Genomic DNA, 9,524 nt, shown 5'->3' on the forward strand with positions numbered 1-9,524 from the left:
TAAATAAATATCATTACAAAAGAGTTAGAAGAGAAAACATGATGAAGCTAGTTGTCAAAGTGTTTGTAATAATAATAATAATAATAATGGGTACATGATATAGATTAAGCAACTACCATCCTTCATTTACAATTTTTAGCATATGGTTTTGTTTAGAGTGGCGTATAAGCAAATTGAGTGATCCAAAAGTATAATTATTTTATTATGTACTTGTTTAAATCGAGTTACTCGTATCGGTATTGGATGAATCTAAATAATTTTTTTGTAATTTGAATTATCTCGATTTGAATTGTTATTTAATAATAAAAATATTTATTCGATTACTAATATAATATTATGCATTAATTTTGAATATTAATTTAGGCAATTGAGTTGGTTAGTTACTATAATATGATATATGGATAAGTCTATTTGATTCAATGATCATTACGTAAATTCATCAAAATATTTAATCCAAAAAGTTAGTATATAAATTCGATTCTTTCTCGAAGAGTCGTATATTCTTCTTGTTGATCAACGATGATTATAATATTAGACAATCTCGTCATATATTTAATCCCACCCAGATATGTATGCAAGCGACATAGTTGTCTCTTCAACATAGCTGCATGTCTTTTCGGAAGATGATTGAGTCCCCCATCTTTTGTTCTATTCTCAAGTCCCTGAACTTATGAAGTCTCGTTTCTGTAATGGGTCAATTTGTTAACATATCACTGAGCCAATTTTTATTAACATAGTGACACCAAGCCATTATTGCGGACCGCACTACCGAATCAGCGGCATTATTTTTTATACCAACAATTAAGAATTGTTTTCCCTTACTTGCTGCATCAAAAACTACATTACAAGTTTCTGATAAAAAAACAAGCTATTCTAATAAGATTAACTTGAAAATCAAGTTTGGACCAAATCAGCACGAAGAAATTTCCCTCTACTCATATCAATTTCAACCGACCCAGCTCTCAATCTAATCGGTCCGGTCCAAACAATGCATATCAATTTCAAAGGCTACATTATGTACTCTCTACACCTAATCTATATTTGGACGTGTTGTTTTTGTTCTTGTCTTGATTGGTTAAGCGAATCCTAGCCCTGTAAACAGTCTTTCCCTCTACACATCATTAACATTATAAGGGCATTCAAAGCAAAATAAGATTAGCCCATTAAAAAGCAATGAAGACTGGAAGATCGACAAAGACCCAGATTGGAAATTGATCAAATACATCAAAAAATCTATGAGATTTCACTAACATTCAAGTTGTCCTTAAAAAAAAGCAACACTAATCACCACTTTCAGCATAGTTTTGCTGCAAAGAAAGGAGACCGGTTTCTTCTTGTTTCTTCTCTGGTTTCTGCTTCAGAAGAAAGATTATCACCGACGGCTTGGATGGAGCTTTAACTAGACGACTCCCCGAACCACTCGGACCTTCCTTACTTCTGGAATCATCAGGCAAACTAGCTTTTGTCAAGCATCTGTGGGTTACTTGAAGACACCTTTCTCCTCTTTAAGCCATCATTGCCACTCGATAAAAGGGTCGAATCCTCGTATGTTATCCTTGGAACAGCTTCCTTTGGCTTCTGGAAAATTGATTTAACGAGGGCTTCTTCTATTTTATTTTCCTTTTCTGCAGGAGTGCGTTGTTGCAAGGCCTCCAGCATTGATTAATCTACGCTCACCGTAGCATGTGTAGACTTCATAGATTTCATCTCATCAAATGCAGCAAGGATGTCCATCTCTCTTTTCGAATCCAACGTTCAGTTCTCCAAAGATTTCATCGCATCACCCATTCCTTGAGATTTCCTTTTCTGTTTCTCTTTCTCCACTTCCTCATCTTCAGCACGCCAAGGTTCAAAATTTATTCTTGCACCCAATTCAGCAACATAATTTTTATCTTGCGGATCAGTCTTTATCGTCATCTCAGCAGAGCACTTGGTGCATTTGAAATAAAACCTATGCATTCGGATTCCCTTATATGTCTCGCCGATAACATCTTCTTTGCGGAAATTGAACTTAGTGCCTTCACATATATAATTTCCGCATGCATTACAACGTATGCTCATCGGAAGCATCGACCGAACCTTCATCTATTGATTCTTCGGCTGCTGAGCCCTCGGAAGCTTCGACAGATCGAGGTCCGGCGAGTATTATTTGTTATTTTTAAAATTTAAATCCAAAATATATTTAAATTCAAAATATACCTACATAAAAATTATATATTTTATCAAAAACCTAACTAGTATGGGCTGAATAATCAACCTGGACTTCGTTAATTGGGTGGATCATTTGCTTAAACTCGAAAATTCACTCGAAATTTGAGAAAATTTAAGTAAAAAAATTAGGCCCATTTAAAATATAAGTCGGACTCAAGCTTAAACATTCAAGGTCCGAGCTCAACCTGTTGTTTATGTTTGTAATATTTTATATTATATAATTTATAATACGTAAAAATTAAATTTATATTAAAATGCTGCTATAATATAAATATTAGAATGTTATAAGATGACTATACTTAAATTTTTAATAAATAATAAATAAAATTATTAATATTAAATTAAAATAATATAAATATATTTTAAAAAAATTAATATTAATGGGCCTAAAATGAGTTTAAGTTAACCATTTGTAAATACAGACAAATTTAAGCAAAATTTTAAACTCATTTTTTACAGTTAGACTAGACTTTGGTAAGTATAAAATATCTTAATGTCATGTTCAAACTCGATCCAGTCTAATCTATAAACATCTCTTATCCAAATAAGTACAATTAACATTGAAATATTTTCATGAATTGATTTGAACTAGAAATTGTTATTTACGTGATAAAAAATTATTTAAATTTAATTATAAAATATCAATATTTAAAAAACAAAATAGACAAAAATTAAAGCAAATTGTTATGACAATATTGTCATAAAATAATTTAAATCCACATAATACTAGAAACTCTTCAACAATATTTTAAATTAGTGATAAGAGTTTATATCTTTGGATAATAAATAACGTAAAAATGTTAGAATACAAAATTTACATTTTGATCATTTAATTTCAAGAAGTTATAAAATGGTCATTGAACTATTTAAAATTTTTCATTTAAGTCATTAGGTTTTTAAAATCATTGTTGTATGGTCTTCTTTATTCGCATCGCCTGTACCAATCGAGATATCTCATTCTCCTTCTCTTATACACAAAGTTATTTGAACCAGACCGGATTGGTCGATTGGACCAAGAACTAATCAAGGTATCAGTCCAGAGAAGGGCATTGAACTGGTTGACTTGGGAAGTTAAACCAAATTTTTAATATATATTTTTATTTTTAATGAATTTTTAATATATTATTTAATCAAACTAGATGGGCTGGTCGAATTAGTCTGATCGGTTGAATTGGAAAACAGATGGTCTGATCAGTTTGACCACTGGTCTAGCTCTAAAAGCCTTGCTTTTACAGTTCATTTTTTAATGAAACAACTTTGAACACCACAAATATTGGAACCAAAATTCAAATAGCTTTGTTTTCTGATCTTTTAAATTGATCGCTAGATCGACTTGAATTTGGGGTACGTTCTTTTACTTGTCATTGAGTACTGATCCATCATACAAATTATCAAATCGTCACTTAGAGCTCGTTAATCGCGCTTAACAACCCAATGACTTAAATAAAAACTTTTGATAGTTTAATAACTTAAATGAAACCTATTTAATAACTATTTTGAAACTTTTTAATTTTAAGTGATCAAAACATAAATTTATTCATAATTTAGTACAAACTATTTAAAACTATCCGTAATCTCACACCAACCCTTCAATAAGAAAATAAATACGTTTCAACATGCTTAAACTCATGTTCTCTTGCATAAACAAGAATACTAATACAAATTATTGATTATCTAATCAAATTAAACTTAATATGGAGATCAAGATTACAAACTTTTGATGTTGCACTAATCGAGTTCTCGGAGTTTCTTCAACAAAAACAAAACTAATGGTGTTTATGCTTAGTTTACTTTGAAGTAATTTTCTTCTTTCTATCACAGAAAAAAAATAGTGAAATGGAAAAAGAAAAAAGTCAAAAAGGAAGATTTAATGATCCTCCATAGCCATAGCCATGGCCATAGCCATAGCCATAGCCTGCTGAAATACTAGGCTTTTAGAGGGTGAAAAAGACATTAGTGGGGTTTTGTATTCACCTTTAATTGAAATCATTTTCCCCACTTGGATGTAAATTCAAACACCGATTTATGTTTGAGTAAAATTAAGAAAATTATAAATATTTGGATAAAATTTATTATAATAAGTTGGTGTCGTATGCGATGAAATTGAAGACTTATACATGAAAATAAAAGTAGGTAAAAAAAAGTTAAAAAATTTGAAATTTGACCGAACGGTTTATAGAATGTAAATTTAAAAACTATTGTTACTCAAAACCAATTAGAGTTTTATTTTTTATTTAATATATAATTATTTTAAATTTTTATTATATAAAAATAAATATTTTATATTTAAAATGTAAAGATAATTTAAACGTTTTTGAATTTTTTTTAGAAATATTTATGAAAGAATACTTTAAAATTTTGTTAAACAATATTTAAAAGCCTTAAAATAAAGCTCATTTTGTCAAAATAAATCTAAAAATTCAAAATAAAAAATTAATATGAAAAAACCGAGACACGAATCGAATTATGATTGATGGTTCAAAATTTCAAAAAATTCGATCAAACTGAACTATTATCACCTCTACATGACAATTGCGTATTATGTAGGGGTAGCATCAAGGAGGGCAAACAAGTGCCTTGGCACCCCTATAATGGGTCGTTAGACCAAATTAGAAAAAGCTACCAAGTTCCGAAACTATAGTGAACAAAAAAAAAGTTTAGATACTAAAATAGACTTAGTTGCTAAGTTTAAAGTAGCGATGTTCATAGGCTGGGATGAGATAAATTTAGGCTTGGTTCCAAATAAAGGTTTTAGGCCTGAATCTGACCCGTTCAAGCTCATCCAAATGACCCTTTTTTGTTCAAACAATAATAATTTATTTAAATTTAAATTTAATTATAGAATATATAATTATTTGTGTAAACTATTTTTATTAATTATATATAGTAAAATGTATTGAGTTGGATTAGACCGACCCAAAGTTGAAAAATATAAACTCAAACCTAATCCATAAACATTTCTAGGAACAAAAATCATATTAATACTAGATTTATAAATCATGCAAAAAAAATCAAAATCATTAGGTTCTAATTCGATAAGGTTTGATTTTATTTAATCAAATTTGGGTCAAATCTATACTTCTATTCTAATGTTTTAGATTCTTATTGAAATTAAGATTCTTATTGAGTTAATGTCACCTTCCATTCGAGTCTCAACTCAATGGAAAAATTACCACAAGCTCCTTATTTATACAAAGCAATAAATATTATTTCAAAGATAAATTTATCTTTTCATATAAAATCTAGAAAAATAATCGTACATGATAAAATTCGAATCCAAAACAAATTAACGCTAATATTATGAGCTAATTATGAATTTGCATCAAAGTGACTTTAAAACTCAAATTAAATACTAAAATGTTAACACTATTATCTTCATATACCAAAATGTATAACTCTCATCAATTGTATATTTTTACGATAGAAAAAATATAATTTTACCATTTTAATAACTTATATCTTTATAATTTTTAAAAGATAAGTCAATTTTTTATCACTTTTGAAGGGTAAAGTACAATTTTATCATTACTAATTTAAAATTTTATAAACTATAAACAACCTAAATAAAAGAAAAAATCATTTTAGGAGGTCGGAGCTGCTAACCCCTGGATTCGCCATTAAATTTTAATATGCCAACAAGGGTTTAAACTCTGCTCATTTCATATTTTTTTTCTAAAAAAGGTTTTAGATAATATATTGAAGGACCAATCTAATTTTATTTAGCATGTAAATATATAGTAAAAAATGGGATAAAGCAATTTAGTCCTCAGACTTGAACTTGACAAATTTAATCACCTTGGTTCTTAAACATTTTTTTATCCACGGTAGTTTTAAAATTTGATTTTTTTTTAATTTAGTTCATAAAATTAGATTTTGTTAAAATATGATGATATGTCATTTTAAGATTGTACTGCATCATCATTTCGATTTTTTATTAGGCTGTATATAATTTTTTTAAAATTTATAAATGATTACATGACACAATTTTATAGTGTCACGTCATCACATTTTCACATAACCCAAATTCAAGGATTAAATTAAAAAAATTATCAAATTTCGAAATTAATATAAAAAATATAAAAGCTAAATTAAAAATTTTTAACAAGTTCTGTTAAATATGACTCCTATTTTCGGTCAAATTTGAAAAATAATATTTCAGTTAAACTCTATTTATTTGTTTTAATCAAACACTGATTAATTTAGATTATTTTATTATTATTTGACCTATGAGTTTAGAGAATTTTGTGTTTACGTTTTGAGGGTTCTTTATTTTTGGGTTTTCGGGGTTTAGTATTTATCTTCATCTTTTATACTCTTTGTTCTTTTGCCATTATAGTTTAATTATCTTTACCCGTGGTTTTTTATCCTCTTTAGAAGGGTTTTTCCACGTTAAATTTGTGTGTTCAATTTCTTAATTTATTTTGCTATTTTTCTTGTTCGTTGCTTAATCGGATCGATCCTAACAAGTTCAAAATAAAATTTCTTAATTTTCTAATTTATAACAACTTCAAATCAATTTAAAGTCTATTCTATCTTCTTTTAACAATGGCAAACATTTTCAAAGCATAGGTTTGAAGAAGCAAAGGAACCAAATTAGAAACAAAGAATAGGTCTTTCTATTCCAATGTAGACTTTTTATTTTTTCTCACATTAGAATCATTGAAAAGTTTATACATGCATTGACAATTCATAGTTTTGTGGAACAAAATCATACCCAATTTTGAACACTTCTATATTAGGGAAAATAGTCAAATATTAATTCAAATTTAATTATTAAATCGAGCCTGATCTCAAATGACTTATACTATTCATCGAACTAAATTTATATATTAATATTCAAATCGAATAGTTCATTAGTCCAATCAAGATTTTACATTAAGTTTTTGTAACGTCCCCCTACCCGAGACCGTTGCCGGAGTCAAGCAGGTGACATTACAAAACTTATCTTAGCACTTAAACAGTTTTCGTAGTAAACTATCCATCTGCATCACGGTCGCTAAAAAAATCATATCTCGAGTTACGAAACTCGAAATTCAATTCCGTAAATTTTCTCTGAAACTAGACTCATATATCTACTTACTAATTTTTTTTCTAGAATTTTTGGTGAGGCCAATTAGTACAGTTTATTAGAAAAATTCTCCCCTGTTTTAGGGTTCGGCTACTCTGACCCTTGTGCACTTCGAATCAAATTTCTTCCTGTACAGAAATCCAATGACTATGTCATTTGTTTCAATTAAAAATAGACTCAATAAGGAATCCATACATATAAAGTGTGAGTCCTAATTCTTAATACACAATTTATGGTGAATTTCTAAAGTCAAAAAGGGGAATCCAGAAATTACTCTAACCCTGTTTCACTAAAACGTAAATATCTCATAAAATACAACTCTTTTACCTATTTTGTTTCTTCCATATAAAAAATAGATTCATTAAGCTTCAATTACATATTTTATTCATCATCTAGTTCACTTTCTACTATTTTTGGTATATTTTCAAAGTTGGACTACTGTTACTGTCTAAATCTGTTTTAGTATAAAATGTTGATAACTAAGTTTATAACATCTTCATTTCTTCTCTCTACAACATTTACCAACAATTCCTCTTATTACTCTTCACTAACATATCAAAACATACCATACTTAAGGTTTTGGTAACATTTACAAAACATACCAAAATATCACTTAACAACTTAGATACTTTCAAAATAACCAAAAGACATCCTAGGTACAATGCCATTTTCTAAAAAGATAGAAACTTCACCAATTTGAGTTTGGGGATCGGCTTGTATGCTGAGTCCTTATACTTTCGTACCTAGCCTGTGCACGGAAACAAACCGTACGCTGAGAATACTCTCAGTGGTATTTCTATAAACAATAGCTTAATCAACTTTAAAACATGATAATTCAAACACATTATTGCTATTATTCAATATCAATCAGTACTTCAATAATCTTTACTTTATTTACCCTTATTAACATAACTCGGACACTAACGGATACACGGATCCAACCCACACTCCGAGATAAGCACATAGTGCTTCATCGGAATAAATCCGGAACTTTAACATTATAGTACACAAAGTACTTCATCGGAACAAATCCGGAACTTTAACAGTAGTCGACACATAGTGTCTCATCGACTCAATGTCGGAATATCCCAATGCTTCCAATTCCTATGACATGTCAACTATATCCGACTAGCCCGACACTGTTAATAGGGTATTCAAAATCACATTCATTTCAATATGGTAAAAATACTTACCTCATTCACATTTTCATACAATATAAATATCAAATATAGCAATAACGATTAAGCTCGGTTTATAGAAATACAAACCACTATTTATCGAATTTAATCGATATCTTCGTTCACTTTCTCTTTTCCCTTCTTTGATGACGTATCCGGTGCTACGTTTGCTACTAAAATCATACAATTAAAAACCATCAATATACTAATTCATAAAACACATTTTTCACTTTCTATCGAACTTTTACAAAAATTCCAATTTCGTCCTTTTTCCATTACTAATATTTTTTTCTTTAACTTAAGCTTCATATTCTCTTTTAATCAACTCATTAACAATTTCTAACTCATAAATTCATTATAAAACATAAATTTTGAGCTCTATTCAACTTAATCCCTATTTAAACCTAACTTAGAATTCTTTTAATAAATCGCTCAATTTTCACTTCTAACTTCAATTTCTATCAATTTAACCCATAAAACCTCAATTTATTCAACTAAATCAATATTTAAAAATTTTCTATTTTTCTTCATTTTAACCTCATACATGTAGAACTTTGAATTAGGCATCCATAAACATAAAAATTATAAGAAAATAAGCTAAAACAACTTACCAATCAAGCTTTAAGGCCTTAATCCTCAAATTTCCCTTTTCTATTTCTTTCTTTCTTTCTTTCTTTCTTTCTTTCTTTCTCACGTTTGCTCTCTGTAACTCTTTCTATGTTTCTTTACACATTATTCTTTATTCATTATACTATATTATATTATTATTAACCTATAATAAATATACAATTAACATGTGTAATAGCTATAACATAAAATATCTTATAGCTATTACACATATATACCAACTATTACACATGTTATATCATACATTCACACACATGGCACTTAGGGTCTAATTGCTAGATTAGTCCCTTTACTAATCTTTAATCTATTATCAAACTTTTATACCGTATGCAATTTAGTCCTTTAAACTAAATTCAAGCTACTTCACTTAATTAAACACTAAATAACCATTCAATTATAATTCATAAATATTTCTAATAAATGTTCATGAATAAATTTCA

At 28.4% G+C, this 9,524-nt stretch overlaps 1 pseudogene; it reads right to left on the reverse strand.

Moving 5' to 3' along the window:
- Positions 1 to 1,455: 1,455 nt before the first annotated feature.
- Positions 1,456 to 2,148, reverse strand: LOC107927433 (splicing factor YJU2-like; annotated as a pseudogene).
- Between the last annotated feature and the right edge of the window lie 7,376 nt (positions 2,149 to 9,524).

Source organism: Gossypium hirsutum, chromosome A02 (genome assembly GCF_007990345.1).
Source record: "Gossypium hirsutum isolate 1008001.06 chromosome A02, Gossypium_hirsutum_v2.1, whole genome shotgun sequence".
Classification (NCBI taxonomy): domain Eukaryota; kingdom Viridiplantae; phylum Streptophyta; class Magnoliopsida; order Malvales; family Malvaceae; genus Gossypium; species Gossypium hirsutum.